Source organism: Zingiber officinale, chromosome 8B (genome assembly GCF_018446385.1).
Source record: "Zingiber officinale cultivar Zhangliang chromosome 8B, Zo_v1.1, whole genome shotgun sequence".
Taxonomy (NCBI): Eukaryota; Viridiplantae; Streptophyta; class Magnoliopsida; order Zingiberales; family Zingiberaceae; genus Zingiber; species Zingiber officinale.
This window is the reverse complement of record NC_056001.1, coordinates 47913246-47925316: the sequence shown is the minus strand read 5'-3', so window position 1 is coordinate 47925316 and position 12071 is coordinate 47913246. Positions and strand designations below refer to the sequence as shown.

General features: G+C 39.8%; 1 long non-coding RNA gene across 1 annotated transcript; it reads right to left on the bottom strand.

Moving 5' to 3' along the window:
* Positions 1–9848: 9848 nt before the first annotated feature.
* Positions 9849–10288, bottom strand: LOC122014698. The gene is made up of 3 exons (XR_006120743.1): positions 10132–10288; positions 9976–10026; positions 9849–9891 (listed from the first exon to the last, which is right to left on the bottom strand). It is a non-coding gene; the product is annotated as an uncharacterized LOC122014698 (long non-coding RNA).
* Positions 10289–12071: the final 1783 nt, after the last annotated feature.

The window sequence follows — 12071 nt, the reverse complement described above, 5'->3', positions numbered from 1 at the left end:
AGTACCTCCGTCAACATGGAGAAGGTAAATCATGGACGGCTACGAGCTTTTGAAATAGTGATTAACACATAAGGGAGACATTTATCTCGATTTTGTCAAAATTCGAACCTCAGATCTTATGATAATAATATTTCATGTGCTAGCTACTAAATAGTCCCAAGGGGATCTATTTGAATGAGTTCTTGCTACTATAAATAGGGGTAAAGAGACCTCAAATGCACAACTCATACCGAATAAATATTCAATCCTAAAAGCTCATTTTAATGTGGCAAATGGTGAAACGCTCGTCCCCAGCGCCCTCGCCGCACCCGACCCAAGGCCATCACGAGGGAGGTAAATCATAGCATCTTGAGCGAGCATGTGACAGGTGGGGTGAGTTGCATAGGGATCGGGAATTTACCTCCCGACTATCCTGAATTTCAACCTCGCGACCTCATGTGATAAGTATCCCACCACATATCAACTCGGATGACCTGTGGAGTTCTAAAAGCTCATTTTAATGCTCCTATGGTACATCTTCTTTAAACTTTCATTTTCATATTACTTCTCTACCTCTGATAAAGGATCTCTTAGTGAGAATTTCAAGCTCGATCCACTGAACGGATCATTAGGGGTCTGATTCATTTAAATACTTGGGTTAGCGGTCAGTTATTTTTCTATATTGATTCTTATTATTCTAACATATTATTCCACCTTGTACTAAATCATGTGATACGGATGTTACAAGCGGATCTAAGTATGACGTGGCAATCAAAGTTAGGTAACGAGTTAGTTAAAGTCAAGGGGAGATGACAGTTAGAAGATCACTCTCAATTTGACTTGGCTCCTTGCTCAACGTTAAGACCCTCAATGTAAGGATGACCAGCCTATGTGCCGGGTGGACCAAAAGGGGTTTATCGCTCCCCGTCTATATTAAGACACTTAGCGTATATTCAGCCAACCATTATCCATTCGGATTTAAGAATGGACTAGACTTTTAAAATTAAGAAGATGAAAGGGCACCCCTTCCTCTTCATCTTCTAGCCCATTCAAATTTCCCCATCACTGAGGAAGAGGAAGAGTCATCTTCCTCTTATAAAAGTTGCGTCTAAGTCCAAGGAAAGAAAAAAAAAGGAGAGATAAACTGTGTGCGAAGTCTGTGCAAGGTCAAAGGGAAAGGGCTCGCCCCGTGTATGTGATCTCTGTGCGGGGTTCGTTTGTATGCACAAAATAGAGAAGCAGGGATTTATCCTCCTACTACCATTATTGTCGCTATAACACATGTGGTATGAAGCACATGCTACGATATTATTCTCTTTACTAAAAAGAGTGTATATTTTTCTTAAAATTTAACATCGTATACATTTCTATCTAGATATATCTAATGTCTAATCCTGAATTCAATATATGAATTCCAATTTGACCTTAAGAAAAAAGGTAGATCCGCTACCTTAGCGGTCCCCCTAGTGTCGGCCCCACGGATATGGAGGGAGGTTCATGTAGGTACACAGGTCATAGGCGCATGGCGGGGGAAACCCCAGGTCGTCAGTTTCTGAGAATCGACCCCTGTCCATTACGCCAGAGATACCATGCGCCCACCGTCTGCGCTACGCCCTGGGGGCCCAATTTGGCCTTAAGAAAAAAAAGGTAGATCCGCTACCTTAGCGGCCCCCCTAGTGCCGACCCTACGGATATGGAGGGAGGTTCATCCAATTTGGCCTTAAGAAGATTCAGTAAATGGTGGATCATTTACTCTGATCATTGTATAAATGATCTCATCTTGACACAATTATCAATGCGACCTTAACTTATAGATATGTCTCTATTTACAGTTAAATAAGTTGTCCTATAAGTAACGATCTTACCACTATTTATACTTAACAAATAGAGATGATTACCTTGTGAGTGAACCAATTTCAACCTGCCAACATGCTCATCGAGACTTTAATCCAAAATGTAACAACATATACTCTGAATAGATCATGACATTTTACAACATGTTACATTTTACGAAGTAACAAAAACTTCCCATATCCTTGAAATGACTCTTTAGTGAATGACTTAGTAAAAGAATTTACAAGCATATTACATGTAGGGATGTACCCAATAACTAACTTTTTCTTGTCAATAATATCTTTTAAAAAATTATACTTAATTTCTATATGCTTGTCTTTGCTGTAATATTTGAGATCTTTAGAAAAAGCTATAGCAGCTTGACTGTCACAATACACTATAACATGACTCCCATTATCCTTAACAATTTTTAGATGCTTTAGGAATCTTCTCAACTAGACAACTTCCTACACATCCGCTGCGTAAGTCACACAACTTTTATTGTCGACAAGGCTACACAAGCCCAGCCATATAGCTTCTATTGTCGACAAGGCTACACAAGTCAAGCCACACAACTTTCATTGTCAACAATGCTACATAAGCCTGCTTCTTGCTATTCCATGAGATGACATCACCATTTAGCAAGAAGTCAGATGTATATTTTCTATCATTAAAGTCTCCCGCTCAATTTGTATCTATATAGCCCTTCAGGCTCATCTTAGATCCTCGAAAATAGATACAACAATCTGTTATCCCTTTAAGATATATGAATATCCTTTTCACTACTTTCCAGTATCTTGATTCTTGGTTTGACTAGAAATGACTAACTAAGTCAATAACATAGCTTATATCAGATGAGTACACAACATAGTGTACATTAAACTACCAATACCACTGGTATATGATTTTTCCTTCATTTCGGCTATTTCTTTAGGAGTCTTGGGATACAATCTTGCAATCCGACATATTGAAGTATTGTAGTATCTTAGTGATATAAGCATATTGAGATAAATCCAAAAGCCTTTTTGATCGATCTTTCATGATCTTCACTCCTAAGATGTACTCAACTTCTCTTCAAAAATAATATCCTCCATTTGTGTATATCCTTTTGTAACTAGCCGATCTTTGTATCGATTAATCAATCTATCTGCTTTCCTCTTGATTTTTAGAATCTACTTATTCCCAATAGCCCTTCGGCCCAGAGGAAGATCGACTAAATCTCAAATTTGATTCTTTCTCATTGACTTCATTTCCTCATCTATCGCAACTTTCTATTTTTTTCTCTAACTGAGCATCTTAATGCTTCCTCAACCGTTTGAGGTTCATCGTCATCAATTGAGAGTGTTATTAAAGCCTCATTCTCAATATCAAATTATTTTAAAGGTTTAATCTTACAAACACTTCTACATAAGTTGGGTTGTTGAGAAATCAACTTATAACTTGATAAATTACTCCCACTAGGTTAACTATATTCAAGTATATCTAGTGATTCCTAATTTGTTGATAAAGGAACATTATTCTCTTCTTCTATTTTAAATAAAGGAATTATCTTATCAACTTCACCTCTTGTTGGGAACTTAGTTTCAAGAAAAGTAGCATCTCTTGACTCTATTTCAGAGATGGTGTCATCTTGTTGCTCACCAATGAAGACATAACCCTTAGAAGTCTCAAAATACCTTATAAAGATATACTTCTTACCTCTGAGTCCTAATTTTTTATATTTGTGAGTCTTATCATGAATATAGACAGCTGACCCCCAAGGTCTCAGATTACTCAAATCTAGTTTTCTGTCTGTCCAATATTCATATGGAGTAGATGAAACATATTTAGAAGACACTTGGTTAAGTATATAAGTTGCTGCTAATAACAAATCTTCTCAATAGGAAATTGATAAATTAGCTTGAGCCATTATAGACCTAATCATATCTAGAAGAGTTTGATTTATTCTTTCAGCAACCCCATTTTACTATGGAGTTCCACGGATAGTGAGCTGTTTAATAATTCTGTTTATCATTACATATTGTCTTGAATTGATCAGACAAATATTCACTTCCACGGTTAATGTATAAGGTTTTAACCTTATGTTCCAATTGATTTTCAACTTCGTTCAAATAACATTTGAAGCAATCTAATACTTTAAATTTATAAGAAATCAAATACACATGGCCAAATCATATGAAGTCATCAATAAATATAGTGGTATATGAACTTCCATTTTTAGGCTTCATATTCATTGAACCATAAATATCCGAATAAATTAATTACAATGGTGATTTAACTCTAATAACTTTACTAAATGGTTTTCTAGTTGCTTTTCCAGCAATACAATGCTTACATATACACAAGTTAACTTTAACATGAGTGTCGAGTGGATCCTTTTAAACTAATCTATTCATTTGTTCTTGTCCTATATGTCCTAGTCTAGCATACCAAACTTCATCATTAATATCAGCATCACTAGTAAGAGCAATATTTACAAAACAACTATTATTGTCATAATTAATATCTGGTTCTAAATCAATAACCATGAAACCATCCGGTATATAACCATATCCTATTAACATAAAGTTAATTCTCTGTTCCACACAACGACTATAAAAGTTTATACAATAACCCAAATCAAGAAGATTATTAACAAAAACTAGATTCTATCGAATCTCAGGATCATACAGGACATCATGTAAAAACTGTAAATACCCCGAGATAGTTTTGATGTGGTCAATCGAGTTAAGTTAGGTCCTATATGTGTTTGATGCTTTGTGTTTAAGTGTGTAGGAACTTAGGAGCAAATAAGTAGAGCGAAAGATGTAGCTAGCAAGAAGGATGGCACGGGAGAGAGTTGACGGGCTCGGTGCGTCTGAGGGACGAGGTGCTTTGAAAGAGTACGCTGGCGGAGGAGAAGGAAGCATGTAGCATTTCTGAGGGACAAGAAGTCGGAGCAGAAGGTTGCTCGAGGAGAAGGCTGAAAAATAGGTTCAGGTGAGCCCTATTCCGGATGATTGGAATCACCCAGGAGAACAAAGCTGGAATGGAGTAGAAATCGAACAGTCAACATAATGTTGACTGTCTGAGCACTTGGACCAAGTCCAGACACCCGGATTATCTGGGCGCCCTGACCCCCTGGGGTAGCCTAGGGCGCCTCCTCGACGCGTTACTAAGTGGTGATGTGTCAGCCACGTCCGGGCACCCGAACCAGATAAGGTTTATCCAGATCAAGTTGTTGCGAACCGTTGTGACATGGATAAAGTTTTATACATGTCTAGGAGCCCAGAGCCCTTCCAGGTGCCTAGAGCTATCACGTCAACAAACGGTTAAATTCGACTAGCAGGCTATAAATAGAGCCTTGGTCTCAGCAGTTCAAATCATCACTTGTACACAAATTTATTTTCTGTTCGACTACTTTAATTGTGAGTTGTCAATGTTGTAAGAGGCTACTCTGCCCGAAGGAAAATTATAGTAAGCTTTTCATAGTCTTGGATTAGCAATTTTCTAATTGCAAGCCAAGTAAATTTCTATGTCTCTTTCTTTTATTAATTAGTTTATTATTTCTTTTTATACAAGTGTTTATCTAAATTATTTCAAAACAACGAGAAAGGTCTATTTATTTTTTTCAAGGCAATTCACTCCATTTTTCCAGCCGACAGAAGACCATAAATTGGTATCAAAACTAGGTTGCTTCAGAAGAATTAATCGCCATCCCAAGCAAAAGAAATGACCGGATTCAGTATCTACCTGTCAAAATTTGAGGGAAACTTCACAACATGGAAAAAACACATAGAGGTATTCTTTAAGACCGATTTTGAAATCTTATTAATTATAAAATATAGTTTTGTAACACTTAAGGATCAGCATGGAGCAGAGAAAGAAGAGTACACATGGGTGAAGAAGGAACAAGCCGACTTCATGGCTAATGGAAAAGCAGAGTTCCATCTGCTTAGTGTTCTTTCGTCTCAGGAGGTCAGCTAGATTGGAAGTTACGACTCTGCCAAAGATCTCTGGAAAAAATTCCTGGAGCTTCATAAGGGTAATTTGGAAGCCAAACTAGTAAAGCAGGACATCATCTGAAGCCAACTGACGAACCTCTTGATGAACAAGGGAGAAAAGGTTGCCCAACTCCATGCAAGGATCAAAGATCTGATCACCTATCTCAACAACCTCGGAGAAAAGGTAACAAATTGTGACTCTCTAAGGTACGCACTTAATGCCTTTTCGAGAAGTCAAGAGTGGTCAGCCTTAGTATATACTTACTACATCTCTAAGGACCTCTAGGCAAGCACGCTTGAAAGTTTATTTTCTACGTTTGAACTTCATGAGTCTCATTGTGTAGATACTCAAGAAATAGAAAAATCAAATAATATTGCTTTGAAAGCCAAGAAGGATGAATCAGACGCCGACACTTCTCTCGACAATGACGAAGCAACATATATGGTAAGGAAATTTAAGAAATTTTTTAGATGTAATAAATTTAATCAAGTGCAGGTGAAGAAAAGAAGAGCAAGGAAGATAAGATACTATAACTGCAATGAAGAGGGACACATCAAGGAGGACTGTCCAAAGATGAAGAAGAAGGACAACAAGAAAGGACCAAGCACAACAAAACACAAGACCCTAAAGGCAACTTGGGACGAGTCATCATCAGAATCTGAATTAGAGGAGTATGTTGGACTTGCGCTGATGGCAAGTCACCAGGAGAGTATAGACTAAGGGGGGCTCCTCAGAAGAAAGCTGTAGCAAGGAAGAAGAAACAAACTTCAGAGCGGATCTGATAAGTGAAGTATGTTTACTGTTAGATCGAAAAGAACTCTAGGGAGGGGGGGGGGGGGGGGGGGGGTGAATAACGATAGTTGAAAAATCGTTATCGAGTCAAAGTACGCAGCGGAAAATAATAATGAAACAACGCTAACACACCAAGTTTTACTTGGTTCGGGGCCTTCGTCGACTCCTACTCCAAGGTCCGCACGTGAGAGTACTTTCGTTGGGTAATCTACTAATGGTTTGCAAAAGAGTTGCACAATAAGTACAAGAACTATAAACTAAAGTTACCGACAACAAGGAAAATAAAAACTGAGTCGCAGGTTGTTGTTACGTACCGCAAGTATACAGTTACGTCATCAGTAATAAAAAGATATCGAATCTACAGGGACTGGTTATAACCACTAAAGATATCTCAAAGCGAATTAGCGAACCAATCAAACAAAAGATTAAATGATCTAAGAAACAACTAAAGAATAGAAGTAAAAGGTTAAATGCAGGAACTTAGTTTTGTGAAGGTTCTAGGAGTTTTGGTTTCTTTGTTATATTCATCAATGTAATACAATCTACCAATCCTTATCCTCAATTGTAATGTATTTGTAAGAAGTCACCAGTTATTTCCTGCAGAAAACACCAGTGAAGGACTCTTATCTAAACCTTAAGCAATCAAATAGTTATGATCCCTATGAAGTCCGTTAGCGGGGCAACCCTGTCACGACGCCCCTCGGTCATACAACATAGAAACACTTCACTAATCAATTCACATTAAAATATAGAATTCAACACATCAATCCATCCTACTTCTTTATAGGTTCTTGCTTCACCCCTCAAGGTGATCCCCTAAATGTCCGTTAGTGGAGCAACCCTGTCACGACGCCCTTCGGTCATACAATTTAGAGAATTCCTCTACAAGATTCCACAAGAAAAACAAACAACCAATTAAGAATGGTAATTAGGTACAAAACACAACAATCCATACAAGATTGAATTGATACAAAATATAACAACATAATTGAATCAAGAAGATGGCAAATCCTTGAATCTTACATCAATTTACATCACAAATACTCCATCCTAGAACAATAAGATCTACTCCATAGAACATAAGAAAAGAACCGAAGACAAGAAGATCGTAAACATTCTGATCTCAATCAAGAAGATAGAATGGAAATGCTTATCTAAAGACGACGAGTGATATTCGGAACCAAACCATGCTATCGAAGTCGAATCTTGGACGGAAACGCCTCTTGATCGCTAAAAACCACGCCCAAGATGTGGAAGGAAGCCTTAAGATTGGATCTCCCCCCAAAGGGAGAACCTCCCCTTTCAAAGAGGAAGAAGCCCTTTATATAGAAGAGGATATTTGGGTGCCACACGGCCTGTGGCACGACCGTGTGAATCTCACATGACCTTGCCTACTGTTGGGGACCGAAAATGGAGCTAGAGGGGGGTGAATAGCTCGACGCGATCTCGTGCTCGTCGTTGCTTGTGTCACGCCCTGGAGGAGTCCCTGTCCAAAGAAATTTCGGAAGTATCTCCCCTATACGGCGGACAATCTGAAACTTTCTACACCACCATATACCTCAGCCACATGCGGCTGGAATAATAACAATAATAAAAATACATCACACAGCCATCCACGCAGGTAAATAGATAACAAACAAGAACAGGGATAATATGACTAAAAAAAAAAACCCTACTCAACTACACTCGTAAAGCTCAAAACCGACGATAAAATCCACTTACCTCTTCTGCTGTCTAGGCAGGCGTGTAGTAAAACAAATCCAATTAAAAACCCATCGGCAATGTCCATATAAAATCCAAGTATATCAAAACAATACAGTTTCCAACATAGTCTAGTAAAAGACACCAAAAGACAATAGACATCCTCGTGGACTCCAGGGGACTAGCAACTGGAACTCTCTCCTGACAGCATCAACCTGAAAATAGTAAATATCCACGGGGTGAGTCAACTCCTCAGCGGGTAACAACTGATATACATAGTAGAGAATTAACATCTAGCATTAATCATGCGTACAATCTCCTGATTTAAGGAAGATAAAATGCAACTGTAGTAAACAGGAGAAAATTATACTAACCAGGACCTGGTACAAGGATAAACAGTCCGAGAGGTATAGAAATCCTGTATGCATGTCAAGCATGACATCCAACCAATATGCAGCAAATAAATGCAGCAAACACAATCACAAGAAATAAATGCATCAATGCGTATGATGCCAATGATGCGTCCTGGTCACCCCTGACACCAGTCAACCATCTCACACACAATAGTGAAACAGAGTGGGTAGGGCAGTGACAACCGTACACTCTGTCGTCACTGCTCCCGATGAGTGACCGAGTGGACGGGATGCTGTCGGAGTACACCTAACCTCCTACCCCAAATCATAAATGGGGGAGCACAATGCTCTCAACTCCCGGTACACGATGACGGGGAGGAATCTCTGCCGGCTACTACGCTGCGTCTCACTACCCATGAGCGGACCAACGAAGCCAAACAAAGTCCCTGCTGCAACACACTCTGCCTGTATCGACCACTAACCCATGAGTGGTGGTGTGTGCAAATCCATGTAACTGGCGATGTGCTCAACAATAATGGAGCGGACTATCGCACAGCATGCAATCATGCGAATGGTGCATGACACTAACCATGGAAATATCCTGAGCTAATCCATATATATATATATAGAAGGTGCACCTTAGGTCAATGAATCAAATCAAAGGTACACAGATAAGACAAGGTATAAAACCTAGGTCCTGAACATGGTGAAGCATGGTATATCACTACCCCCTATAAGCATGTATAAGCAGGTAAGAAATAACATTAGATGCAAAACAAGTATCAACCAAGCATGTAACAAGTATCGGGTAGTGACTAACTGAAACAGATAAGAAACATAATTATTGCAATTTGTTAAATTCACTATTATGCATATCAAACGACATAAAGTCAGAAGTACTCGCCTCCAATAGGAATGTCCAAATCCGACATCGATACACTCGTCTCGCGTCAAAGTCCTGTATCCAATAGATATACGATTATTTAGCTAAATTCCTATAAATAGCTAAATAAATTCTTTAACCCTAAATTATGGCAAAACCCTAATTCCAAAAACACATAAACCTAATCAACATACACATGATCGTCTAACCAAATCCTCCAATTCAGAACATGATCTACAACAAGTATTTAAATACACCTAATCCTTACCCTAATTCACACCACCACTGATGACTCACAGTCGAAAAGTATGATGTCGGTCGTTGCAACCTGGCTAGGTGAAGTTGTTGATTTCCCAAATCCGCACCCTGGATCAAAATCAACACATTAACCTTTGAGCATAAGACTCAAATCCTGATCCATCACCTGAAACTAAACCATAAATCACTCACCACTCAAGCTGCACAGATTAACAGCCTCAATCCTGTAAATGAGTCAATCCCCTGTTCACAATTAACACTTTAAATCTTAGAACCATAATCAATCCAATGCAGCAAACGAAACAATGGATTTAATTTAGTACGAATCCAAATTTATACACTTCTCACCTCAATGCAACACTGTAATCGTTCAGTGAAGAAACTAGAGGCTGCTGAATTGAAGAGAAGCTCTCCATCAATTACTCTCACTAGTTTCCAATTACTAGAGTGTAATCTAAATCCTCAATTAATGAACACACTTCGCATCCAAACCTCAACAAACCTATAACCAAAATCGAAATGTCTTACCCAATTCCTTGTGTCGGCACTAGGGCTAAGGAGGAGCAACACCGAAAAGGGACGGGTCGCCAACGCTAGGCGGTGGCTCGGTTTCACAGAGGAGATCAGAGAAGAGATCTGTGGTGGGTCGACGCTGCTCCGTGCGGCGGCGACCTAGGGCAGAGGCATCGCAAATCTGGAGAGGGAAAAGGCGACGGCACGCAAGGCGACAGTGGGTCGGCGGTGGCAGATTTGTCGCCGGCGCTTGAGGGAAGTGGAAGAAAAAGGCGTCGGGTGTGTGGCTCGGAAGGAAAAGGAGAAAATGGCTCTGTGGCGGGAGAGCAGTGGCGTCGGGCAGAAGGACTAAAGAGGAGGAGAACCGCCGAGCGGTTAGGGCACGGGTCGCGACGGGGAAAGAAGAGGGCGCGCGGTTTCGGCGAGGAAAGGAAACGAAGAAAGAAATAAAAAGAAAAAGAAACGGAAAAAGGAATTATATATATAAACATTTCCTCGCTTAAATGGGTAGCCCAAAACAGGCTTTCCCGGGGCCCACTTTTATCCCCGTAAACTCATCCATACGAGCTCCGAAAAATTTCTAAAAATTCAGAAAAATTCTCTTATTATTTTTCGCCCTTTTTTCCCCGATATTTTACATTCTCCCCCACTAATAAAAATTTGGTCACCAAATTTCGTTATCTACCATCAGCATGTACTAACAACAGATATAGGGTATAAATGCTGAACGATAAATTAAATCACATAACTCAAGTAAAAAGATGGGAGTATCGAGCTCGAATCAAAAATAGATTACAACATTGTCAACAAGGACAATGGAAACCGATCAAAACAACCTAGGAATACCGAATCATCGAGTCCATGAAAAACATCTAGGGCTTTGTAAGCCTAAATGGTAAAACCTAGAACTCATAATGTCCGTACAACAGACATACTCAACTATAAAATCCCCGACAACAAGTCTGAAATCTAATCACCAAAGAATAAATCCTCTAGTGTGAGAGCAACGCTCCATCACAGGAAATACCACATATGTGAGAGTAACGCTCTACCACAAGAAATCCTCAATATGTGGGAGCAATGCTCCACCACAACAATCCATAAATACCGCTAGAGCATTGGTAAGCCCAAATGACATTACCAAAAACTCATAATGACCGGAATGTGACCACCCTCGTCTAGCAATCAACAGTGGCATGATATGCGGACAAATAATCTATGCCAAAAATAATATCAAAGTCGACCATTTCCAATACTAACAGATCTACCGTGAGTATCAGACTGTCAAAATCTAACGGACAACCTCTAACCTCCTGAGTGACGCCTAAAGTATCACCGGACGGTAGAGAGACGATCATTCGCTGGGGTCTGAAAGTGGGTAATCTACCAATCTCTTGTATAAAAGTACGAGATATAAAAGAATGCGAGATACCAGTATCTATCAGTATATCTGCAGATAAGGCATAAATGGAAATCGTACCATGGAAAACGGATTCGTCGGCTCGTTGCGCATCCTCTCTAATAATCGCATGAATACGTCCAGTCTCTGGCGGAGGAGGAGGTGGTAACGCTGCCAGCGGCTGTTGTGGCTGGGCAGAAGCCTGCCACTGAGGCCGTACAGGATAATGTGCCAGAGAAGACTAAGAGGGCGGTGACTGATACTGTGCCGATGACTGGGACTGGGTCTGGTATTGGCCTAGAGGCTGAGGCTGCATCTGATACTGCCCCTGCGTCGGATAATAAGGTCCTGAAACAGAACTCTGGGGTGCTATGGA